This window comes from Panthera tigris, chromosome D4 (assembly GCF_018350195.1).
Source record: "Panthera tigris isolate Pti1 chromosome D4, P.tigris_Pti1_mat1.1, whole genome shotgun sequence".
NCBI classification, from domain to species: Eukaryota; Metazoa; Chordata; class Mammalia; order Carnivora; family Felidae; genus Panthera; species Panthera tigris.
The window spans coordinates 69,742,540-69,769,210 of NC_056672.1; the positions used below are offsets into that span (position 1 = coordinate 69,742,540).

Sequence of the window (26,671 nt, forward strand, 5' to 3'; positions counted from 1 at the left end):
ATCACTGCTTCCTTTGTGATTGCTCAAAGACTTCCTCAGATGTCTCACACTGTCTTTTTCTGTTTCTTTTCCTCATCATTGCCATCTGCCCTATTTAGAACAGCAGCCCTCATTTCTCTGTAGCCACTTACCCTGCTTTATTTTTCTTCATAGCTCTTAACACGACCCGACATTTTCTGAGGTTATTCATTTTTTCCATGTTATTGTGTGTCTCCTCCCACTAGAAAGCAATGCATCCAAATTCCCAGTAGATATTTATCTTAGGGATTAAAGAACAGCAACAACAAAATGGCAGTTTCTTGGAATTCTTGGGGATTCTCCAACTCATGTTATTCTTTTTGAAAATCTGAAAAGTAACTTTTCATAACCTTATTTGTTTTAAAATGATGAGTGACCATAATAGTAAACAAGGAATCATTTTTCTGTGATAAGGTTATACCCAAAATTTCAGAGATTATCTGTTTAAAAAACCTGACATACTAAAAAATACAAAGCTTGTTAATTATAAATCAATGTGTTGTGATAAGATTATATATTTCAGTAACATACAAAGATGATTTTCATCTGATATTTTATTTTATTTTTTATTAAAAAAATTTTTTTAACGTTTATTTATTTTTGAGACAGGGAGAGACAGAGCATGAACAGGGGAGGGTCAGAGAGAGGGAGACACAGAATCTGAAACAGGCTCCAGGCTCTGCGCTGTCAGCACAGAGCCTGACGCAGGGCTCGAACTCACGGACTGCAAGATCACGACCTGAGCCGAAGTCGGCCGCTTAACCGACTGAGCCACCCAAGCGCCCCTGTTCTGTTTCTTTAAAGAACAAAGATCGGGGTGCCTCAGGGGCTCAGTCAGTTAAGCATCTGACTTCAGGCTCAAGTCATGATCTCACAGCTCGTGAGTTCGAGCCCCGCGTCGGGCTCTGTGCTGACAGCTCAGAGCCTGGAGCCTGCTTCTGCTTCTGCGTCTCCCTCTCTCTCTGCCCCTAATCCACTCGCATTCTGTCTCTGTCTCTCTCAAAAATAAACATTAAAGAAATTAAAAATAAAATAAAATAAAAGGTTAAAGGAGGACATTAACACAAATTACTTTTTTATTCATCCTATGATGCATATTCCAGAGGTAAAATATTTTTTCGTGTTTCATTGATTTGGTTAAGAGTGAATCCAGAAGTATCTTCAAGTTGGGTACATATTGTTTCATACAAGCTCATTTTCTTAATAAGCTTTGTCTGTCTACTTCTTTCACATCAAATATCACCTCCTCAGAGAAGGCTGTGTAGACTGCATGGTTCAAAATAGCAGTGCCTCACTCCTGGCTTTGCCTTGGTCCCCCTTCTTCCCTGCCAACGAGAGACGGCTAAGTGCTAAGAGAAGAGAAGCAACCAGGCCCTCAGAATTCTACAAATTCCGCATGAGTCAACCCTGTGAGAGGGCTGCTGATCCTTCTACAAGTAGCCAGAGCAATAGTAATAAATAGTAACAGTTATAGCAAAAATAAAAGCTATTTTTTAAAGAATATTTGGTTTGGTTCTGTGTGGGTTTTATTTTTTTTTATGTTTATTTATTTATTTTGAGAGAGAGAGAGAGAGAGAGAGAGAGAGAGAGAGAGAGAGAGAATTCCAAGCAGGCTATGGGCTGTCAGTGAGCCCGCCTGACGCGGAGCTTGAACCCCGAGATCGTGACCTGAGCTGTAATCAAGAGTAGGAAGCTTAACTGACTGAGCTACCCAGGTGCCTCCTGTGTGGGTTTTTTTTTTAATTTACTTTTATTTTTTACTTTTTTAATTTAAATAATTAACAGACAGTGTTATCTTCGTTTCAGGTGTACAATAATCGTGCTTCAACAATTCTCTGTATTACTCAGGGCTCATCCTGATAACCATGCTCTTAATCCCCTTCAACTATCTCACCCATCCCCCCACTCCCCTCCCCTCTGGTGACCATCAGTTTGTTCTCTATAGTTAAGAATCTGTCTCCTGGTTTGTCTCTTTTTTTTTTCTTTGTTAATTTGTTTTGTTTCTTAAATTTCACATATGAGTGAAATCATATGATATTTGTCTTTCTCTGATTGACTTGTTTCGCTTAGCTTTGTACTCTCTGGATCCTTCCATGTCGTTGCATATGGCAAAATTTCATTCTTTTTTATGGCTGAATAATATTCCATTATATATATACCACATCTTCATTATCCATTCATCTATCGATGGACACGGGGCTGCTTCCATAATTTGGCTATTGTAAATAATGCTGCAATAAACAGAGGGGTGCGTGTATCCTTTCTAATTAGTGTTTTTGTTTTCTTCAGGTAAATACCCAGAAGTAGAATTACTGGATTATATGGTAGTTCTATTTTAAATTTTTTTAGGCACTTCCATACTGTTTTCCACAGTGGCTGCACCAGTTTGCATTCCCACCAACAGTGCACAAGGGTTCCTTTTTCTCCACATCTTTGCCAATGCTTGTTTCTTGTGTCTTTTAGTCATTCTGATAGGTGTGAGGTGGTATCTCATGGTGGTTTTGATTTGCATTTCTCTGATGATGAGTGATGTTGAGTGTCTTTTCATGAGTCTGTTGGCCATCTGTATGTCTTCTTTGGAGAAATGTCTGTTTACATCTTCTGTCCATTTTTAATTGGATTATTTGTGTGTGTGTGTGTGTGTGTTGAGTTGTATAAATTCTTTATATATTTTGGATATTAATTCCTTATTGGATATATCTTTTGCAAATATATTCTCCCAGTGGGTTGTCTTTTAATTTTGTTGATTTTTTTCCTTTGCTGTACAGGCCTTTTCATTTTGATGTACTGCCAATTGTTTATGTTTTGCTTTTGTTTCCCTTGCCTCAGGAGACATATCTAGAAAAATATTGCTATGGCCAATGTCATAGAAATTGCTGCCTGTGCTCTCTTCGAAGACTTTTATGGTTTCACATCTCACATTTAGGTCTTTCATCTATCTTCAGTTTATTTTTGTGTAGGCTATAAGAAAGTGGTCCAGTTTCATTTTTTTGCATGCAGCTGTCTAGTTTTCCCAACACCACTTGTTGAAGAGATTTTTTTCCTATTGCATTTTCTTGCAAAAACTTTTTTTTTTTTTTTCGCTCTTATTATGGACCATGCACTTGGGCGGCTGAGTCGGTTGAGCGTCTGACATCGGCTCAGGACATGATCTCACAGTCCATGAGTTTGAGCCCCATGTCAGGCTCCATGCTGACAGCTCAGAGCCTGGAGCCTGTTTCGGATTCTGGGTCTCCCTCCTCTCTGCCCCTCCCCCGCTTGAGCTCTGTCTCTCTCTCAAAAATAAATAAAACATTGAAAAAATGTTTTAGCTTACTAACTCTATGGGAGTAGGTAGAATTATTGTCTCCCATCTTATCAGTAAGTTTACAGAGGTTAAATACCTTGCCCAAGGCCATGCAGCGAGAGCCAGGATTTGAATCCAGAATGCTTGATTCTGCGTTGCATACTTTCCACTATGACATCTTACTGCCTCCGGAACAATTTTATTCTATGCATAATATACAGAGCATACCATGGTGTATGTTTCTAGGAGGAAAGTAGGTATGGACTCACCGCCCCCACCCCATGCTAACTACGTGGCACAGAAGAGGGCTGTGTCTGGTTTTCGGACCTTCCAACTTGAGTCTTCTAAGACAGGGTCCAGAAATAAACCATGAAGGTGGGACAGTCAGGGACCGGGGAACAAGCCCCAAGTGAAAAATGTTATGCACCTGGGGCTGTTCTTGCTGAATTGCTTCTCTTACAGAGCAGAACCCAGGATGTGGCCCAATGGACAAGCCAGACTTAAAACCAATAGCTGCAGGGGCACCTGGGTGGCTCAGTCCGTTGAGCCTCCAACCTCAGCTCAGGTCATGATCTCAGGGTTTGTGAGTTTAACCCCCACATCGGCCTCACTGCTGACAGCGCAGAGTCTGCTTTGGATCCTCTGTGCCCCTCTCTGCCCCTCTCCTGCTCATTCTCTCTCTCTCTCTTTCTCTCTCTCTCTCTCTCAAAAATAAATAAACCTTTAAAAAAAAACATAAAAAACTCCAATAGCTGCAGCCATACCTGGTGGATGTGCAAAAATGAACAGAGGCTCCACAAACCTGAAAAACAGCCTCCTGAACAATGAGCTGCCTGAGCTGCTTGCCAATATCCACCAACCAGGACGAGGCACTTTTCTGTCCCTTATTAACATAATGGACCTCAGTAGAACCTGAGTGGGAACTGTCCGTGGGAACTTTCTCTACATAAGCAGGGCCTCCCGGTTGTTAGGGAGGCCAACCTAACCACTCTCTGTTGGTGCTGTGTCTCCCTTCAGTAGGCACTGTTGCCCCAGTAAAGCCCTGCCTGTGCCTTTGACCTATGGGTCAGCCTCATTTCTATCCTTGTCAGGTCCAAGAACCCGGCTCTGGTAACAAAAGGAGAGGCTGAGAGCCTGTTGATACTTGCTGGGGGTCGGGGTGGGGAGGGTGGGGTGGATGAGAAAGGATGTGATTGCTTCCCAGCTTTGTTCAGGTCTCTGCTCAAAGGAGAGCCCTTCCTGGATCACCCTGTTTTAAACAGCAGCCCAGTTGCTCTGGTCCTTGTTTGAGTTTTGATCTTAGCACTTATTGCCACCTGACATTTTCTGATACACTGATTTCTTGCCATAAGCCACTATTTCCCCCATAGAGAATAAAAACTCCATGAGCTCAAGGGTATTGCCCAGCACTGTCTCTCCAGGGATGAGAAGAGTGCCTAGCAGAATACAGTTTCAATATATTTGTTGAGTGAATAAATAAATCTGAGTCCCCCATATTCTCATGTGTTGATATCTTATTCTAGTCCTTGCTCATGAACAGATCCAATTTGTATATACTCACAGCAATACCATAGAGTGAATTTTACGTCTTAAATTTTCCATTGGTATTGGGCCATGCCTATTTCTGTTTTGCTGTATTTAAACCTTACTGTCCGTCCTCTTTCCTTTCCCATCTCCGCTCTCCCAAAGGCAATGCCTATTAAAAGTCTATCCCCCGCCCCCCCCCCCCGCCCCGCCCCGCCCTGGGGCACCTGGGTGGCTCGGTTAAGTATCCAACTTTGGCTCAGGTCATGATCTCATGGTTTGTGAGTTTAAGCCCCCACATGGGGGCTCTCTGCTGTCAGCACAGAGCCTGCTTCAGATCCTCTGTACCCCTCTCTTTCTCCCCTCCCTGGCTTGCACTCTCTGTGTCTCTCAAAAATAAATAAACAGTAAAAAAAAGGTCTATCCCTCCACATCTTTCTCCTTGGTTAAATAATCATGTACACATACCAAATATGTACATGTTGGTTTTTTCATTGTTTTACAAAATGGATATTTTGTATATCTCTTGCATCTACCTTTGTCACTTAACTATATAATGGAAATTCTTCCAGGTTAAGATATAGAATAACCATTAAAAAAAATATAATATTTCATGGTATAACTGTTTCAGCACTTTATACTGTATTTCTTACTGATGGGCATTTTGATTGTTTTCCATTTGTTACCATTTCTATCAATCCCACAATTTGTATTCTTACATGTGTATTCTTTCAACTTGGAGCTTCATTTCTATTTGTTACATTCCATAAGGGGGATTTCTAGAGTATGAAGGTGTGGGGTCAGAGTAGATTTGCTAGATTACTTCCCTAAAGAGCTATCGCAATTCACATTCTATCAGCAAAGCCCAAGAATGCTCTTTTCTCTCTCCAACCCTTTGTGGGGACATAAACCTCTCTGGACTTCTCAGCATTCCTGTAAAAAGCTCTAGCTTCCTGAGACAGAGGAATGTGTGTGGTATAAAGGCAGGGAATGTTTGACGTCACTTCTCCTAGGCACATTTTGCTTTTCACACACTATGAGAATTACATCTGTAGCCTTTTGTTAATTTCTCTAGTTTAAAGGGGTAATAAAACTTCTCTTATCTCCCCAAGAGAGACAAATGATTATAGCCTGGACTAGATTTCTGTTAAGCTTCCAAAGTGTCAGGAATACTGGACTGCTCTCTCCCAGGTATTTACATTTCAAAAGGAATGAAGCCCAGACCTTGGTGACATCTTTTGGTTGTAAAAGCTTGAGACACTGGGTTTAGCTGGCCCTTGGAGAGATGTTTTTATGTTCCAAAGGTTAGAGCGAGAATCCAGGACCCTTCCCATCCTTTTTCCAAAAACGCAAAGGTTTTTTTTTCTCCCCCCTTTCTAGAGAGGAGGGGATGGTTGCCTCTCTCCTATGTGCAAATAGAGGAAATCCTTTTTCCCATCCCTTGTCTATGGAGTGAAACCTGCCACTCATGAGAGAATTGCTGTGGCTCTCATAGCATCACCGATGGGTCTAGTGTCAGGGACTGATCCTGAAGTTTACTCTGACCATTCATCTGCTTGCATCAGTAAAGAATGCTTTCCCCCCATCCAAGTGCCTTGTGTTTCTATGGTATTCATACACATAAAGTGCAAAAATTATGCAAGTGGGATAACATTCCAGACCCATTGCAGTTCTTGACAAAACATCTTGCCAGCACTGGGAATGATCATTGTTTTTAACTTTTTGCCAATCTAATGGGTGAGAATTGGCTTCTCATACTTACTTGCATTTTATTTCACCAGCAGTCAGTGAAATTGAACACATTCCATTTTAGATATTTCACTTATCTTGTGGGTGCATCTCTGTATGAGTGTGAGCATTGCCTTTTCATAAATTCTGCCCATTTTTCAAGGTTTTCATTGAGAATTTTCTTATCAGCTTGTGTGGGCTGTTTTTATGGCAGCAGAACAGACGGACAGTGGCTCACGAGCAAATGTTTTACAAATACTTTTACTTACAGTCAACCTTTCTTCATGGCATTGTCCTCATCCTACTGATCTTCCTTCAAGCCTTTGTCTGCTTTCTATGTGTTATCAGATAGGAAAAGGGTCCTTACTGCCTGCTATTTGCACGTCTAAAGGGTAACCCAAGTCCAGCCTCCTAGATGCGAGAGGGACCAGAGTCACATGGACAGAAGCCCTACCTGAGGGGTTGACGATAGGGAAGGTGTGTCCATTGGAAATGTCCTGTCATACTACGTCTGATATGGAGAAGCAAACCCAGAGGAAGGGACATAGTCAGTTTCTCTGCTGGAGACGATACCCAAGGAAAAGAGACAATCATGGTCGGGGTCACAGCAGCTTGGGGCTTGGAATGTACATACAATACAATACTGGCTTAGGCCGCCAATAACTGGCTTAGGAAGAGCTTTGACATCTTGACTTCTACTTCGTCATGGGGCAACTGGCATGGGTCAGAGGTCATGATGGTGACCTCTCCTCACCCCCCCTCGAGTATGGGGTTGGGGGGTGGAGGTCACAGAAAAATAAGCTAAGCAGGACCCGCAGCCAGCAGGAAAAGACTAGTGTCAGGAGGCTGTGTTTGGACCAGAGATGGACAGTTTGCAACATGGAGCTGGCTGCTGAGGCCGAGATAGGGAAAGCAGGGGTAGCCTCCATGCTGGGTCCTGAGAGTGGGGGATTCACAGGAAAGGAACTGGGTATCCTGGGGGGAGTGTGGCTCTGATGGTATAGGAGGCCCAGCCTAGATGCTGCTGGGGGTGAGGAAGGGGGACAACAGGCCATGTGCTCAGAACATGCCTTCAGCAAAGTTTATTTGTAGAAAGAAACCACATGGTAGCTGACCAGAGAATGAGGTTGCTTTTCCAGATGTAAGCTCCAAGTGTAGAGAAGCCAAGAGGAATCCAGAGCTTAAGGAAAACCCTAAACCCCCAGAAGCCAGCAAAGGCCTTGTTTCCAAGGACAGTTGGCTATCACATAACAGGCTTGGGGGCCGAGAGCACACTCTGATTCCGGTGAAATATCAGTGATGTCCAAGCTGCCCCTTTGCCTGGGGCCACAGCTGGGGACCTCGTTCACTGCAGGTTTCCTGCTGGGCAGCCAGTGTGTGTACGGGGAGGCCGGGACATGCATTCTTAGTGCTCAAATCTCATTCTTGTGACTCTGTGATGAGCCTTCATGCTGCACTCCTGGAGACTGAAGAGAGATGGCAGAAAGCAAAGAAACACAGGTCGGGGTCATGCTTCCCTAAAGAAGCATTTGGGGCTACTTTAGTGAATGGACTGGGTAGTGGTGAGGAAAGTGAGGCAAGGCAGTGACTTTGCATCACGCCTGGGTGTCTAAGTGACAGGCATCACACTGCAGGCCGTCCCGGAGGACTTGCACAAGGATGGAGATGTTCCATATTTGCACTCTCTGACATGGTAACCACTAGCCGCATGTGGCTATTGGGCACTTGGAATGTGACTATTATCACCGAGGAAGTGGATTTTTAATTTTACTCGATTTTAATTTTAATTTATTAATTTAATTTTTTAATTTAATTTAATTTTTTTTTTTTTTTTCGAGAGAGCGAGCACAAGAGTGGTAGAGGGAGAGAGGAGAGAATCCCAAGCAGGCTCCACACCTGGCATGATCTGATTACTGTGACATCATGACCTGAGCCAAAATCAAGAGTCAGATGCTTAACCTACTGAGCCACCCAGGCGCCCCTCCATTAATTTAAATTTAACTGTAAATAGCTACTGTAAAGGCTAGTGTATTCCACATTGGGTAGCCCTGTACTCAACAGAGGTGTCTGGAGTTTGGGCTTCAGAGTAAGGCAGACAATCTTGCCTCCCTCAATTCCTCATTTCCAGTGAACCTAAAGGAAGCTTCCAGCTGTTTTATCAAGGAAAGGGGCAGGGTGGGGACCAGATTTTACAGATCAGTGTTTTACATCATGCACATCAACTGCAACCCATTGTCTGCAGGTGACCTTTGCTGTGTCTCTAAGGAGCTTTGTTAGATTGTGTGAGGCCTAGGTGACAAGGTGACACAATGATGGCACTTGTCTCCTGTGATATTGTGAGGTATCATAAATATATATTTGAACTTCATTCTCATTTCTTGCACAGAGCTCCTAAAACTCTAGGAATTTCCTAGGTGCTGAGAGCCAGTGATATGTCTTTTGTTATGTTAATGAGGCGACCTTTGGAAAACATCTAAGGACAGGGGCTGGTTGGCAGCAGAACCAAGAACCATCCTTGTGATCCCATGGTTGGAACTTTCAGTCCCACCCTCTGACCTCAGGGAGGGGAGAGGGACTGGAGGTTGGAGCAGTTGTCAGTGGCCGATGATTTAGTCAGTCTTAACTGAAATTGAAGCAATTATCAGTGGCCGGTGATTTAGTCAGTCTTAAATGAAACCTTTGTCAAAACCCAAAAAGATGGGGTTTGGAGAACTTCCAGCATGGCAAACGGGTGGAAGTTTGGGTGCCTGGAGAGGGCATGGAAGCCCCAAGCCCTTTCTTCACGCCTTGCCCTCTACACCTCATCCGTCTGGCTGTTCTTGAGTTGTATACTTTTGTAATAAACCGGTGATCTAGTAAGTAAAATGAGTTGTGTGAGTTGCTCTAGCAAATTAATCGAACCTGAGGAGGGGGTTGCTGGAACCTCCGATCTACAGCCAGTGGGTGAGAAGCTCAGGCATCTGAAGGGGGCGGTCTTGTAGGACTGCATCCATTATCTGTGGGATCTGATGGTATCTCCAGGTAGATGGTCTCAGAACTGAATTGAACTGACACCTAGTTTCTTCCAGCCTTTCTGTCTCTTCTGTCCAGCAACTCCTTCGAGTTTGGTCGTCCTCAGAAATCACTGCCCTGGCATCACAGCCCTGTTTCCTGCTTCCTCCTCTCATTCATTCCAGACGCACTCTGCCTGGATGCTCAGGCTCCCATGGGGTCCTTGGCTACAGTGCATGCCTCCAGCCTCTCCCTTTGGTTCTCATCCAGCATAAGCTTTCATCCATTTCTGCCAGGAACATCCTTCTTATTGGGATCCTTTCCCTTTGCTTACAGCTCTCTGCTTCTGAAGCCTTTTCCACTGCCCTAGCTCACATCACCTCTCCTGTGGACTTCCTCAACACCTAGATTTTGAGCCTAAGCCATTCAGGAGGACTAGGATATCTGGTTCTTAATAGGAAAGCACATCATTAGTCTTGCTCTAATAAAATCCTGCTTCTCCACTACCCACTCCCTGCTCCCTTTGGAGGGACACTGGGAACTTGCAGATTGAGAGCCAGCTCTCCTCAGGAAAGAGCTTAAGACTTTTCTCCCATGGATGCTACACGCACCCCAGAGAAGCCCCCAAGGTTTACAGCAGGGAGCAGGGCTATCAGAGCATAGTCAGGAAAGTTGAGACAAGTGACCCCGGGAGCCCTGCTCTGCCCCACCAGACCCTCAATGTGGCTCTCCAGGGCACTGAACCCAGGTGATTCCATCTGGGTCAAAGCCCAGCCAATTGCCACACCTAGCAAACAGAATCATTACCATCATGCATCAGGATACCAAAGATACGGATGAAAAATGGCGATGTATTTCATCTGAATGACTAGTTTCCTTTTCTCTCTGGCAGTAACTACCAGGTTAAATTGCTGCTTGAGACCCTTCTTGGACCTGAAGGGTAGGGCCACATTGTCAACACAGAGAAGGACACTTATCTGTGTATCAATAGGAAATCATGTGTCTTGATCACCAAATAACCGTCTGTACACCACAGGGGCTAAGAGAAAAGGTTCTCCACTGCTTTAGAACCAGTGATGACAGAATGGTGACAGGAATAATAATTAGAACAGACCTGGGTTCAAATACCTCCTCTATTATTTACTAGTTGGGCAAGTGACTCAACGTCTCAGAGCCTCAGTTTCCTTTCTGTGTAGTGATAATAATGGTAACTACCTCATACAATGTTATAGGGATTACGTGAAATTGTGTGTCTCATACTTAGCACACTTTTTTGGACATAGCAGTGCTCAGTAAGGCTTGGTCATTATTGATGTTATTTGAAGATTGATATTATTTGAAGAATAGACTCAGTCATAAGATAAACCTATAGTATCAGAATACAGACATTTATATACAGACATGAAATGTGTTTGGGTGGAAAGCTGTGAAGCTTGGACTTTCTTGTGACCACAGAAGGGAAGTGAGCCAAGGACACTGGTGGAATATGACCTGGGGTCTTGGCTAAGGACACATGGTGTGAGTCTCTTTTCTAGCTTCCTGAGTTTTGAGTTACCTCTTTATGCCAATAATATTGTGATGTGCAAAACCCCTAGAGATGAAGTAATCAGCAATAGTAATCTGTGGCTTATGAGCGCCACCTAGAGGAAAGAGGTGAATGGCATTTGAAAAGGTTGGAAGGGGCCAGTTACTGAAGTTACACGGAAGAGTGTGAGGTTCAGATAAAGAGGTGCCTTGGGCTGGAGTTTGAAAACGCCTTGCAAGTGTATCTGCCTGTTATTTCTCTTCCAGGTACAGCCAAGACCTGTGAGAATAAACTTCATCCCCTCATCTGTCCTGCCTGCCCAGGCCATGGTGGGAGAACGCTCTGGACGGGAGACAGCGGCAGTCGCGGCTCTAGTGACTTCTGTGCGTGGGCTTAGGTTGCCAGAGGCTGTGGCAATCTGTTGCATTCCCCGCCCTTTACTACTTCTAAAGAGGGCGGAACCTGTCTGCGTAGGTGGGATTGGATGTCAACAATGTTACTACTGTGTCAGTTGGGGTTCTTGCCACCACCACCTTCGCCCTTAGTTAGAAAGCTGGTGAAGAGTATTGGTTGCACCAGAAAACTACCATTGAGCACTCAGTTTCTTCTACTTAGACGAAGAAGAACAGAAAAAAGGAGGAAGAAAAGATACTGAGCAATAAGTAACCAAAACGAACATTGCAGTTCATTTAATTCAGGAGCAGAGGCCAGAGAAGGCAATGAAATATGTCCGGGACAACGATCCGCCCCGCAAGATACAGCACACTCCCTCCTACCCCCAAGATGATTTCTGATGGTCTGCGATGTAGACAGCCTGCAGGTACAGTGCACACACTGTCTTGTGTTATCCTTGGGACAATCCCATGATGCAGGGGTCGTTATACCCATTTTACAGTTAAGACGAAGGAGGCTCAAAGACCTTAAGGGTTTGTCGGGTTTGATCCAGCTAGTAAATGGGAGACTGGAATTTGAACTGAGATCTGTTTGGATCTAAAGTTCTCTAATTCAAAATTTGGATGTCACCCCCCAAGTCACTACTTTCCTTCTCAGAATATGGGGGAGTGCCCTGATTCTTTTTTTTTTTTTTAACACATTTTTCATCTCTGAACCCATTTTATTTCATTACTTTTTTAAAGTTTTATTTATTTATTTTTGAGAGAGAGATAGCAAGCAAGGGAAGGGCAGAGAAAGAAGGAGACAGAGAATTCCAGGCAGACTCCACGCTGGGCGTCTGATGGCTGGCCTTGAACTCACAAACTGAAATCAAGAGTTGGACGCTTAACTGACTGGGCCACCTAGGTGCCTCCCTCCCCCTCTCTCTCTCTGTCTCTCTGTCTCTCTGTCTCTCTGTCTCTCTGTCTCTCTGTCTAAGTAGGCTACACACCTAATGTGGAGCTTGAACTCACAACTCTAGGATCCAGAGTCACACGCTGTACAGACTGAGCCAGCCAGACACCCCCCCAAGTACGAAATTGTAAGTCAAACCCCCCATTTGAGACCTTCACATTTTCACTGAGCTGGCACATCAGCAGCACTGTCTGTATGCACTGTGCTGAGATGCCTGTTGGGATTTAAACTGTCACCAGAACCCCAGCAGACAGGCTTCTCTGACCTCACCAGTGATGCCAGAGATTCCGTGGTCCAGCTCAAACTCATCCCTACCATCTGCAAGACCAATGAAAACCCCCCCATGGATGTGCTTTTGTAAAAAAAAAAAAAAAAAAGAAATCAGTTTTATTGAGGTATGCTTTATATATGAAGCTGTACCCATTTTAGGTGTATATTTGGTGACTTTTGACATATTTATACCCTTGTGTAATCAGTATCACAGTCAAGATTTACACATTTCCATCATCCTACACTGCCCTTCCTAGTCAATTTTCCATCCATCCCTGGTCCTGGGCTTCCAGTGACTCCCTTTCTGCCATGAGAGATTTGCCTTTTTTATAGTTTCATACAAATGTACTCTTTTATGTTAGGCTCCTGTCACTCAGCATAAGAATGTGGAGATTCATCCATGCCTTTGCATGTATCATAAGTCATTTTTATTATTGCTGAGTAGTTTTCCACCGTATGGATACTTGTGCGTCCATTCTGCTGTGAATACGCATTTGGGTTGTTGCCAGTTTTGGATCAGTACCACGAAAGCTGCTGTGAACATTTGCATGCTAGCATTTGTGTAGACATATGTTTTAACTTCCCCTAGGGAACTTCCTTATGAGTAGAATTGCAGAATCTGTGGTATGTGTGTCCTTAACTTTATAAAACTGTTTCATCAAATGCTTTTCCTGCATCTACTGAGCAAATTGTATGGGCTTTCTCCTTTGATCTGCTAACACTTGGTTTTCCTTTTAATACGTTTCCTGTTTTTCTTTGCTAAAATTTTACTATGGATTTTTGTGTTTGTATTACGAAGGATATCGGTCTCAGTTTGTCGTTTCTTGCAAAGTGTTTGCCTGGTTTAGGGCACAAGGTAATGCTGGTCTCATAAAGTGAGTTGGGAAGTGCTCTGTTTTCCTTGATTCCCTGGAAGAGTTTTGTAGAATTGATGTTATCTCTTCCTTAAATGCTTGATGGAATTTATCAGTGAAGATATCTGGGTCTGAAGGTTTCCTTGTCAGAAGTTTTTAATTATAAGTTTATTTTCTTTAACAGATATTGGGATACTCAGATTTCCTAATTTTTTCTCCAGTGAGTTTTGTTAATTTGTATCTTTCAAGATATTTGTCTACTTCATCTAAGTCATTGAATTTATGGGCAAAAGTCTTTTGTAGTATTTTCTTATTGCCGCTTTAATGACTATGAACAGTGTCCCTCTTTCTCTTCTTTTCTTAAAATTGAGATTTAACTGACATTATATTAGTTTCAGGTGTACAGCATAATGATTTGATATTTGTGTATATTGTGAAATAATCACCACAGTGAGTCTGGTTACCATCTGTCATAATACATAGTTACAGTTTTTTTTCCTTGTGATGAGGACTTTTAAGATCTACTCAGCAACTCTCGAATGTGCAATATGGTATTAAGTATAGTCACCATGCTGTACATCATTACACCCCCCTCTTTCATTTATGATATTGGTAATTGTGTTTTCTCTCCTTTGAACTTGGCAGTTTGGCTAAGGATTTGTCAGTTTCATTGATTTTCTTCATGGAATTTGCTTTTAGTTTAATTGATTTTTTTTTCTTTCACCACATTCTATTTCATTGATTTCTGCTCTTATTTTTTAAAAATTTTTTTCTTAATGTTTATTTATTATTGAGAGATAGAGAGAGACAGAGCATGAGCATGGGAGGGGCAGAGAGAGGAGGAGACACAGAATCTAAAACAGTCTCCAGGCTCTGAGCTGTCAGCACGGAGCCCGACGCGGGGCTCGAACTCACAAACCGCGAGATCATGACCTGAGCCCAAAGTCGGAGGCTTAACTGACTGAGCCACCCAGGCGCCCCTGCTGTTATTTTTATTTCCTTACTTCTACCTACTTTTCTTTTCATTTGTTTCCCATTTTTTTTGGAGAAAGACATTTTTAATATTCGAGTGGGGGAGGGGCAGAGAGAGAGGGAAACACAGAATCTCAAGTAGGCTCCAGGCTCAGAGCTGTCAGCAATGTGAGCCTGACATGGGGCTAGAACTCGTGAACTGAGAGATTGTGATCTGAGCTGAAGTCAGGTGCTTAACCATGCGCCCTTTTTCTTTCCTTTTTCTATGTTAAGATGGAAGTTTAGATCGTTAATTTTAGACATTTATTCTTATTTTGTTGTTAACTTTTCAAATTTACAGAAATGTATATTTTGGAAAAAGCAAGAATTTCCAATAATTCAATCCCCTTGAGGTAATTGCCTTTTAACCAACACTGTGCCCACCGAAGACTAACCAAAGGATTTGACATGTGACACTTTACACACCTTTGAATGTATGTCCTTTTCCTCATGGCATCCCTTCAGACTGGAATGCTCTGCCCAATGTTCTCCACCTGGTAAATTTCTGCTTACTAAGATCCATTCAGATGCAACCTCCTCCTTCAACCTTCCTTCTGTTCTTCCAGTCAGAGTTAGTTGTTCTCATCTTTGTGTACCATTGCATTTTATACATGATTCTACTATAACGTTCATTGGATGGGAAGGGCAAAATTTAATATGATGCATCTTTTTTAGTGTGTGTTTATTTTTGAGAGAGAGAGAGAAACAGAGTGGGAGCAGGGGAGGGGCAGAGAGAGAGAGAGGGAGACAGAGAATCTGAAGCAGGCTCCAGGCTCTGAGCTGTCAGCACAGAACCCCCCCTCCCCCCCCCCCCCCCCCCCCCCCCCCCCCCCGCTCCGGCACTTAACTGACTAAGCCATCCAGGTGCCCCTTAATATGATGTATCTGTTTCCAAAGTCCATACTCTTGTGTGCTGTGCTTCTTCCTTGGAACTTTTCTATTGGAATTTAGAGCAGTGATCTATGATTCTTGATTTGCCATACTTTTTTTTTTTTAATTTGAGATATAATTCGCAAACCATAAAATTTACTTTAAGGTACACAATTAATTCTAATCGTTACAAGTTTTTAATCACAAATTTCTTTATGGAAAAATATATTTATCTTGCTATTTCCAGTTCCTGTACAGTATTTAACATTTGACAGTAAGACACTCAATGAATGTTTCCTGAATAAAAAAATAATCGTTTACTATATGCTCTAAGCCAGTACTTCTCAAACTTAATGTGTGTAAAAATCATCCGGGGAGAATGTTAATATGGAAATTCTAAAGGGGGGGGGTGGAATTTGGAATCCAATATCTACATTAACAGCAAACTCTCAATTGATACCCATGCTGCTGATCTGAGGACCCTTTGAATTGCCAGGCTCAAAGCTACCTACTCTCTAGAATAAAGGTAGTTCCCCTAAACTCTCACAAGGGGGCGCAATGGGCAAATATTTCTACTGCTATTTATAACAATATATTAAACGAATTCATGCGACATGCTTTCAGCAGCTGTTTTGCTAATTATTATTTATTTCATGGAACAAGCACAGTGCATATGTGAGTATACTAAAAATAGATTTTTCCTTCAAGCCATATCGTTTAAAGAATTTGCCAAGATTGCGCTCATGGAACTTGGAACCATTCAATATGTCTGTTATTGGAAGTGTCCTATAAAATAGTACTAAAAAAATTATTAGATATGAAAGATCTGAAAGATGTGAAAATAATAATTGTAATAATACAAGTAATAATAATAGTAGCAGTCATTTATTACACGTTGTCGTATGGTACTATCTTATGTAGTTTCGTTTAATCCTTACAGCCAGCCCATGAAATAGGTAATAATGCCATCATTTTACAGGAAAGGAAACTGATGCTTAGAGAAATTAAATAAAATGCCCAAGTTCTGGTGGTCATATTGGAAGGGCAGAACTTGAATACACTCCCTCTTTTTCCAAAGTCCATGGTCTTGTGTGCTGTGCTGCTTCCAGGGAATTTTCTATTGGGATTTAGAGCAGTGATCCATGATCCCTGATTTGCCCTCCTCTTTTTAAAAATTGAGTTTTGATTCATATGCCATAAAACACGCCCTTCTAAAACGCACAGTTCACTGGGTTTTAGTATAAACACAAGGTGTACAACCATTGTCACTAATTCCAGATTTTTTTGTTACCCCAAAGAGAAATCCATACTCATTAGCTGTCACTCCTCACTTCCCCCTGCCCTCCAGCCCCTGAAAGCCATGAATTTACTTTCCATCCCTATGGATTTGCCTATTCTAGGCATTTCATATAAATGCATAACATTACGTGGCCTTTGTGTCAGGCTTCTTTCACTGAGCATCATGTTTTCAAGATTCATCCATGTTGCAGCATATATCAGTCCTTCATTCCTTTTTATGTCTGAACAATATTCTGTTGTATGGATATGCCACATTTTGTCTATCCATTCATCAGTCAATGGACATTTGGGTTATTTCCAAATTTTAGCAGTTATCAATAATGCTGCTGTGAGCATTTATGTGTAAGTTTTTTGTGTGAACATATGTTTTCAGTCCTCTTGGGTATGCATATAGCTAGGAGTGGAATTGCTGGGTCATATGTGAACTCTCTATTGAGCTTTTTGACGAACTGCCAGACTGTTTTCCACAATAATGGCACCCTCTTACATTCCCACCTGCATTTTTCTCCATATACTTGCCATAGCTTGTTATTGATTTCCTGAATTCTTGCGATCCTAAATTAATTGAAGGGGAAATCACCAGATTCTCAAACATGATTTCAAATAAGATGCCCTTTAATTTTCTAAAGAAATGAGCGGGCTTCTGTATGCTGCTGTGAAAAGAACACCAGACTGGGCTTTTCTGTCATTACCTATCATTCTCTATTATTAACTGTGTGACCCTGTGGTATGATCCAGTCCTTCAGATTCTCAGCTGGAGATTTGAGATAATAAGTCCTGATGTGGACCCTCTCCTATCCTCCCCAGTCAGTCAGTCAGTCAATCAGTCCTGACTCACTTCCCTAGTGGTCCTGGCATGAAGCTAAAACCAAATAGCTATGTCATGAGGAAGAACTTTCACAGATGAAACAGTTGCCACTGAGTTAATGAAGCTGAAGGACGAGCACCCTCTCTTACATGGGCCCTGGTTTCTGTCCGCTCTGTAACCCTTCTCCTGTAGTGGAGTGGCACTGGAGTGGCCAAGGGCATGTTGAGTCAGAGCTAAAATTTAGTTGAGCTGCGTTCTAAATGACTTGTTTCTAATGAGATGAGTTCCAGATATCAAGAAGGTCATGGCAGTATCTTCACTTATTCAACTACAAACTACTGTATCTAGTACCTGTACTAAATGCTGGGGTGCAAGCCACCAACTTCAACACGACCCTATTGGAAGACAATATTAAGTCGTGGAAGACAGTACATCTTTAATTATTTGTCTATTCTACAAACAAGTTTAATTGGAATCTAAAAACAGCAAGGGATGAAAGCCCGGTTCATTAGGGACCCACTAACTGTAAAGGGCAGATAAAAACCTTTTAATTTTGTATAAGGTCATTAGAAATTTTAAAACAGCTCTGACAGAGCTGACTTAAAATATGTAAAGACACAGAAGAACCAACATAACTAATAAGCCTGAAGAAATAGATACATACCACATTTCGTCTCCAACACATAGAATACGTATATGTTGATCATACGTTGTATGTTTATTAAAATTGGCCATGTTCTAGGCCATAGAAAAAGGTCTAATTTATTCCAAAGAGTCAATATCATGCAAACTATGTTCTGTGATCATGTAACAAAATTAAAAATTGCTAATAATAAAAGTTAAACATTTTCCATTTCCTGGAAACCAACAAACAATAAACAACCAAAACCAAAGAGAGGCCCCAAATCTTTGGGTTAAAGGAATCAATATATGTCAGAATTCATGAGGCACAGCCAAAGCAGCATTTAGAGGGAAACTTATAGTTTTAAATACACATATCAGGAAACGGGAACATTTGAAGGCAAATAAACAAAGCACTGGGTTACAATAGTTTGAAGAAGATAATAGAGCAAACTCTACAAGTGGGGGATATAGAAATTATAGTGTAATTCACACTGTGACTTATTCATACACAGGATGGCGAGGGAACCCACTGGAGAGGCAGCTAACCTGGAGAGATGACATGTAAGCTGAGTTTGATGGATTATGAGGAATTAGATAAGGAAATTGCGGGAAAACAGAGAGCATGTGCACTGAGGTGAGAAAGTGAGTTGGTTGTGCCCAGCTGCAGTGAGGGACTCCTGTGAAGAATTGGCCAGAGAGAAGTCGGGGTCATGTCAGACCATGAAAACTTTGTTGTGAAATCAATAGGGAGGCCTAACACATTTTTTTTTGAATGAGAGGATGATGATGATCAGTATAGGGAAGAGGTTAAGGGTATGAACGCCATAGTATATAGACTTACAGAATCACCATATTGTATGCCTGAAACTAATATAACAGTGTGTCAAGTAGGCTTCAATTAAAAAAATAAAAAATAAGGGTGTCTGGGTGGCTCAGTTGGTTATCCAACTCTTGGTTTCCGCTCAGATCATGATCTCACAGTTCTTGGGTTCAAGCCCAGAATGGGGTTCCTCTGCACTGACAGTGTGGAGCCTGCTTGGGATTCTCTCTCTCTGCTTCTCCCCTGCTCATGCTCTCTGTTTCTCTCAAAATAAATAAATAAACAAAAAAAAAAAAAAAAGAAAAAAAAAAGGAGTATGAGCTCTAGAGTCAGGTGGTGCTGAGTTTGAATCTCATGCATTCAAACTGTGGTATTCAAGCTGTGTGTTCATGAACAAACCACTTACTCTCTGTAAGCCTTAATTTCCTCATCTTAAGTGGATAGGAATAATAGTTACCTGATAAGTGTTTTGGGTATATAGAACACTTAGTGCAGTACCTGGCAGAGAGTTAGGGTTTATTTGCTGTGTTAGTACAATTATTCATAGCATACCTATTACTATCCAAAGTGTCTGTTTGGCTGATAAATCATATGGTCACAAATAGTTGGCAATCATGGGTCAACTCTATGTGTGTGTGACTGTTTTAGAAAGATCATCCAGGATACACATTGGTCACACATCCTGGATACACATAGTGGAAAGTCTACACATAGTCTACACATAGTCTAGAGACAGAGAGGTCAGATAGAAGGGGCTTGAATGAAGCAGGTGAGAACTGACTGGAGAGTTCAGAACACAGGTATATTTTTTCTTTTTAAAGGAAAGCAGGATTTATACAGCTGGTGACTCATGTGATGCTTGTAGGCTTGTACTAATGTTTCTGAGTTAGATAACTTAGCGGATGGTGGTAGGGAATTCACCAAGGCGGGTTCTGCAGAAGGAGCATAAATTCGGGATGAAGGCCCACGGGATGGTGAATTTTGGGTATGTTGACTTTGAGATGCCTGAGGACTGCAATGCAGAAGAATTCATTAGAGTCAGAAAACAGAATCAGAAGTTCAGAGAGAGGCCAGGTCTGGAGACGGAGATATGGGTCTTATCTGTATGTGAGAGCAAACGAGATCACTCAGGGAGAGAAATGAAAAGTGAGAAGAGATGAGGCCTGGAGGCCAAGCCCACGGCACACTGCCAGTTCCGAGGTGTCCACGAAGGATGTTGTTGCCTGGGAGCTGGGGAAAGCCAGGAGAAATGAGGGTCACAGGAGCCAAGGAGGACAGAGTCTCAAGAATCGGGAAGTCACCAGTGATGTCAGTGCTGTGGAAAGGTCAGATACAATGAGGGCAGGGACGTGCCACTCGGTTCAGCCATGTGAAGGCCATGGCGTCTATGGGAAGAAAGGTTCTGTGGGGTGGCTGGCTGGAAGCGAATTGCAGAAAGTGTGGTTTGAGTGGCAGTCCAAGGAGGCATGAAGTCAGGCTGTATTTATAAAATTTCTCAGAATCGGAGATTCAAGTCAAATCCATAATTCTGGTAATTAAAATAACATGTCAGAAAGTTCTGAGAGAATTCTCATGCCTGACGAATGAGCATCAATGGCTGTTATTTATTGTGCACTCTATGCCCACACACTGCCCACATTGTCTTGTGTGACACAGTGAAGGTGTGAGGAAGGTGCCCCTTTGACAAATGCAGAAAGTCATGTGCAGGGGCCCCAAGTGACCTGCTCAACATCACACGACTGCTGCGTGATAGAATTGCAAGTTGCACTCATCTCTGAACCACCCCAGAGGCCATGTTCATCCCTCTGAACCTCAACTCCAACTCAGAAGTGGAGGAGGGGCAGAGAGAGAGGGAGGGAGAGAGAGGATACCAAGCAGCCCGCACTGTGAGCGCGGAGCCTGACGTGGGGCTGGATTCCACGAACCGCAAGATCATGACCTGAGCCCAAATCAAGAGTTGGACGCCCAACCGACTGAGCCACCAAGTCGCTCCCATCCCCACATTTTTAATTGTCTGAAAACAATTAATAACTACTTACATAGTAATCGCCTTTTCAAGTTAAAAATGCTGAAATTTCACATTATTGCCAAAAAAGGCAATCACTTGTTTTGTCACAGTATAACCTGAGGACAACAGTGACGTTAAAGGCATTAAAAAAATTCATTGTTCTGTCATGTGCTGAGAGCAAACAGTGGACAACGACCAGTCTTTCCAACCTGAGTCCTGCTTTAGGGGAACAAGGAAACTTTGTGTATCTTTCAGTCCCGGAAAAGGGGGGTCTTTGTCCCCGAGTAAAATAGCAAGTTTCATCTTAGCCTTCAAGAATGATGTCTTTTCATGTCTTCATGGGGTACCTGAAGCCTTGCCAAAACTCTGGGGTGAGAAACCAAACCTGACTCACCCTGGCCAGTCTGCATGAGTCCCAGCCAAACAGGAGGCTCCTTCATCGGGATGAGAACACCCTTGTCCTTGGGCCTCCTTTCGTGTATTATTCTTTACATCACATGCATGTTATATACAGCTTTTCATGTGTGTGGAGCATCCCAAGATACAATTCAAAATGCACTGCTTAAAATGGAAACAAAATAATGGGGCGCCTGGGTGGCGCAGTCGGTTGAGCGTCCGACTTCGGCCAGGTCATGATCTCACGGTTCGTGAGTTCGAGCCCCGCGTCAGGCTCTGGGCTGATGGCTCGGAGCCTGGAGCCTGTTTCCGATTCTGTGTCTCCCTCTCTCTCTGCCCCTCCCCCGTTCATGCTCTGTCTCTCTCTGTCCCAAAAATAAATAAAAAACGTTGAAAAAAAATTTTTTTGAAAAAAAAAATAAAAACAAAATGGAAACAAAATAAGACTAATCTTTCCAGAAGAAAAAGAAAAACTTTCAAATAGAGGGATGGATAAATAAAACAGAGGAATGGATAAAATAATATGCTTTGTGGAATTCTGTACCATTAAGAGTTGACTAGATCTCTTTGAATCAATTTGGGCGAAGCTCAAAAATACACTATTGCCCGAAAACAGCACACCGCAAAATGACATGCGGAGCGTGATATTTATCCAAATGTAAAAATAACAACAGCAGCAAAAAACCATATAGATTTTCCATGGTTATGGTCCATACAGTAAAAGTATGTGTTAAGGATTCATACCAGTCCTTATAACCGGCTATTTCAGTGTCTGGGAGGTGGTGGTTGTGCTGGAGGAGTTGGGGTTGGTGGCCGATGAGGCAGAGACTCCTGCTCGATCCATAGCAGCTGTTCAAAAGTATGGTCCGGGGATCCCTAAAAGTCCCCATGATTCTTCCAGGGGGTCCTCAGAATCAAGACTATTTTCACAACAACATTACGATGTTCTTTGCCTTTTTCACGGTATCGACATTTGGGCTGATGGCGTTAACCAGTGGTGCGTAAAGCTGCTGGACTGTCAGTGTCATTGCGCCCTGCCCTGCCGGCTCATTTGAAGTGGAAAAATAAATGCCAGTTTCACTTAGGAGTGACTTAAGGAAATGATAAAAGCGATTAATTTTATTAGATCTTGGCCCTTACGTACACATATTTAAAATATATCCTGAGTAGGGGGCGCCTGGCTGGCTCAGTCGGTGGAACACGTGACTCTTGATCTCAGGGTTGTGCGTTTGAGCCCCACATGGGGTATCGAGGTTACTTAAAAATAAGAAACATCTTTGCAGCGCCTGGGTGGCTCAGCCAGTTGAGTGTCAGACTTGATCTCGGCTCAGGTCATGATCTCACAGTTTGTGAGATCCAGCCCACGTCTGGCTGTGTGCTGATAGTGTGGAGCCTGCTTGGGATTCTCTCTCCCTCTCTCTCTGCCCCTCCCCGACTCGTGCATGCTCTCTCTTTCCCTCGAAATAAAGAAATAAACCTAAAAAAATTTTAAAAACATCTTAAAAAATACATATCCTAAGGAATGAAGTGTGTATAAAGTACTTTGCTACATTCTGAGATACCATGGTTGTCTTTTTTAAAAGCACTTGTGTGTTAAGATCTCATTTAATCCCCCCCCACACCCCTTTTTATGGAAAAGAAAGACTAGTAGACAAGCCGGGATTATTCAGACTAGGGTGTCTGGGGAATATTTTCCTGGAAATGAACGAAATGAGCCTGTCTCTTTACGGAGGACAACTGACAGTATTTGTTAGCAATGATAAAAATACACATTTTCAGCCAAAAATTTGAATTTTGGAAAACTTGTTTCTGGCCACTGTGAGCTTGACAGCTTCTCAGTCCTTCAAGAATTTTCCAATGAGATTTGTGGTAATATTTAACAAATGAGATTTTTTGATATTGTATAATGAAAAGAGCCAACATTTGGAAAATCTGCATAAGCTAGTGAACCAATATTTTCCAAAAGACTGCTGTGTTTCATTACCAAATCATTTCATTCTCTGCTTTTCTGCATCTTCAACTTGAAAAAAATATTTATTTGCTGCAAGGCATTTATCTTGTAAGAAAGCTAGATCATTAGAGATAAAGTTATTTCGGGTCAGGGCAACAATTCCCAGCATGTGCAGCTCCATAGAACTTTTACTTGCCTTTTTCTCCCAAATCTTATAGTGCATCTTCCTTTACCCCCACTTCCCTTTTTTCCCCATTTCCTGCTTCCTGCCTGTGCCCCAAGCCAAAATGACAGGTGCATCTGAGGGTTGTTACTGTTGCTTGTGCGTGTGCACTCACACATGCATACGCCTGTGTGGGGGGGGATGTAGCAGTTGGGAGGTAAAAAAATAATGGTGTTTTGTCTTTCCCCCATTTGTTGGCATTAATACAACTCCTCCCCTTTGTTCTATTAAGAGAGAAACTTGGAGGGGCGCCTGGGTGGCTCGGTTGGTTAAATGTCCGACTTCAGCTGAGGTCATGATCTCGCGGTCCGTGAGTTCGAGCCCCGCGTTGGGCTCTGTGCTGACTGCTCAGAGCCTGGAGCCTGTTTCGGATTCTGTGTCTCCCCCTCTCTCTGACCCTCCCCCATTCATGCTCTGTCTCTCTCTGTCTCAAAAATAAATAAACGTTAAAAAAAAAAAAAGAGAGAGAGAACCTTGGAGGTCAGAGAAGAAATGTGATCATGGAGCCTTTCCCCAAATGTCTTAGGCAGAGGTATTTGGGATATCATAGAGACCTTTTAGAATAAGGAAGAAAAGAGGCAGCTATACCTCTAGAAATACAAAGCCAAGGTTATTATTTTTCAAGGAGTGGGCCGGTGTCAAAGTCGCAGGAGAACACACGTTCTTCCCATAGCTTGACTGGGAGACCTTGGAAGGGCAATAAATTCTTGTGGTTCCAAGTCATGTTCACCTTCTAGGAATTTAGGGAGAAAAACTGGTCACAGCATGGTCGGTGGGGAGAATTTGAACTTCAGTTGAAGCACCCACTATTTCTTGCCTCCTCCTGAGTCAGAATTAACGTTCACCTCCCCTCCTTCCCACAAGGGGAGTCAGCAGAAATGTGAGCTTGAGTTCATCACCGTGAGCCTGTCATGGGTGGTGTTTAGGCCCAGGCAAGACAAAAATCAACACCCCTGGTGCAGGACCCATGTCTGATGCAGCATCCTCAGCAACTTCTCAGAGACCTGTTGAGTTGCCCTTGTGGATGTTAATAACTGCAACACGTAATAGCTATTGAACACTCACTGTGCACCTGGAATGCTTATTTTATTAATCTCACAATAATCCTGTAAGGTTGTCATCCTGTGGCAGGGACTGGCTGGCTTCTCCTTGTGGGCACACAGCTAACCTCTACTTCCCAGACTCATTTGCAATTAAGGATGGTGATGTGACTGAGTTTTGAGTGTTGGTCAAAGGCTTGTTAGTGAAGGTGTTATTTGTTACTTCTAGGCCTGGCCTACACACTCCTCCCTCAACTCCGACCCTCCATGTTCTTTTCTCCTTCTCTGTCTTGTGAAGGCAAGCATGGAACTATATGCTAGAAGGAGTCTGACTTTTAAAAATTTTTTTAAATGTTTATTTATTTTTGAGAGAGAGAGAGCATGAGCAGGGGAGGGGCCGAGAGAGAGGGAGACACAGAATCGGAAGCAGGCTCCAGGCTCTGAGCTGTCGGCACAGAGCCCGACGCGGCACTCGAACTCACGGACCGTGAGACCATGACCTGGGCTGAAGTCAGATGCTTAACCCACTGAGCCACCCAGGCGCCCCAGAGGAGTCTGACTTTTGAATCATATCCTGGAGGACAACCACCACTCCGTGATACCCATTTTGAACTTCAAACAAGCAACAAATACATGTTTACTATGTGAAGCCAGTGAGAGATTTGGAGTTTACTTATTATAGCAACTTTTGGTACTCACATTAATACTCACCCCCATTTTAGAGGTGAAAAAACTGAGCCTCAGCACATTTTATTTGTCCAAGGTCTTGCAAGCAATATGAAATCTACATAAGCTTGAATTATGTGTGTTTTCTTGGGAATGAAGTGGCAAGAATGTCAGGTAGTGGTGGGAAGTGTGTGTGTGTGTGTGTGTGTGTGTGTGTGTGTGTAGTACAGTTCTACCAGTGTGTGTGGGCTCTGGGGTCCCCAAAGTCCCTCTCAATCTCCAGTAGGAGTGAGAAACGTGAGTTTCAGAGACCACACAGTGCCCTAGGCAAGGGGTTCAGGCTGCACCAGGCACTTCTGCCTCTGGGCATGGCTGAGCGAGAAGCGGTGACCCCAAAAGCAACTGAAACTTCATCCCCCATGTGGCTGCTGCTGTGTGGCTGACTGACAGGATCCCAGCCCTTATCTGAGATGTAGGGGGCCTGGTCAAGGACCACGCCGACCTGCAGGAGAATGTAACACTGTTAAGATGTCTGCCTTTCCCAGGAGTATCACTTTCAGGAGGCTGGCAGGATGTGGAAGGAAACAATCTCGGCACTTACCTGGCCCTGCCCTCACCCTGCTGTGTGGAATTTCCACTGGAGCAGGCAGAAAACCAGCACCCACCGCCTTCCCGCCCCACCGTCCACTTACCAAGTTACCAAGGCTGCCCTGCCTTTTTTCTCATAACTGTGTCAGCATGCAACCGTGAGTTTGTGAGGAGAGAAGTAACTTGAGGGGGTCACATAGCTTGCTAGTGGCATATTTGAGCTGCTCCCGTATGCTCAGCATTGTCTCATTGTTGCAGGATCGTGTTCCCAAGGAGACAACTGAGACTCTGAGGCCTTCCTGAGAAAAATTTATTGGATAGTCCCTTGGGAACATACCCGTAAGGGAGCGAAAGAGGCATGGCTGGGCAGAAGGAGAAGTTGAACGGTGATTTAGTTGCAATGGAGACCCCAGCTGATCCCACAGGGAGCGCTGAAACTGAGGGGGCCCTCCAGAGATGTTCCACATTGAGGCAAGAGGGCTGAGGCTTTGTATCCCCACGTGGCCTGGGAGTTGTAAGCCGGCTGCTCCTGGTGGGGGTGTGGGTAGGGGTAGGTCATATCCTGGGGGTGAGGCAGCTCCCTTTGGCATGAGGCTGGTTCTAGGGAGGGGCTGTACTGTGAACTGGGGGAACAGGTGCCCCATTCCTAGATCATGGAGGGGATCTGGACGGAAGACTGCAGCATTTGCTACACTCATTTATACACACAGAAATTCTGAGATTGTGGATGGTGGAAATTAAAGCTTAGGGAAATTATGTCACTTGGGGTCACATAGCCACTAAGTGAACTAGAGAAATGTACGTCTCTAGTCTCAGACTTTTAT

General features: G+C 43.2%; 1 protein-coding gene across 2 annotated transcripts in view; it reads left to right on the forward strand.

The window, feature by feature from the left end:
- The first annotated feature begins 11,830 nt into the window (after positions 1-11,830).
- PALM2AKAP2 (PALM2 and AKAP2 fusion) overlaps positions 11,831-26,671 on the forward strand; it is a 505,394-nt gene continuing 490,553 nt past the window's right edge. For both annotated transcript variants that reach the window (XM_042965227.1, XM_042965226.1), the window contains exon 1: positions 11,831-11,892. The gene's annotated coding sequence lies outside the window, so the exon portion shown is untranslated. The remainder of the gene's footprint in view (positions 11,893-26,671) is intronic.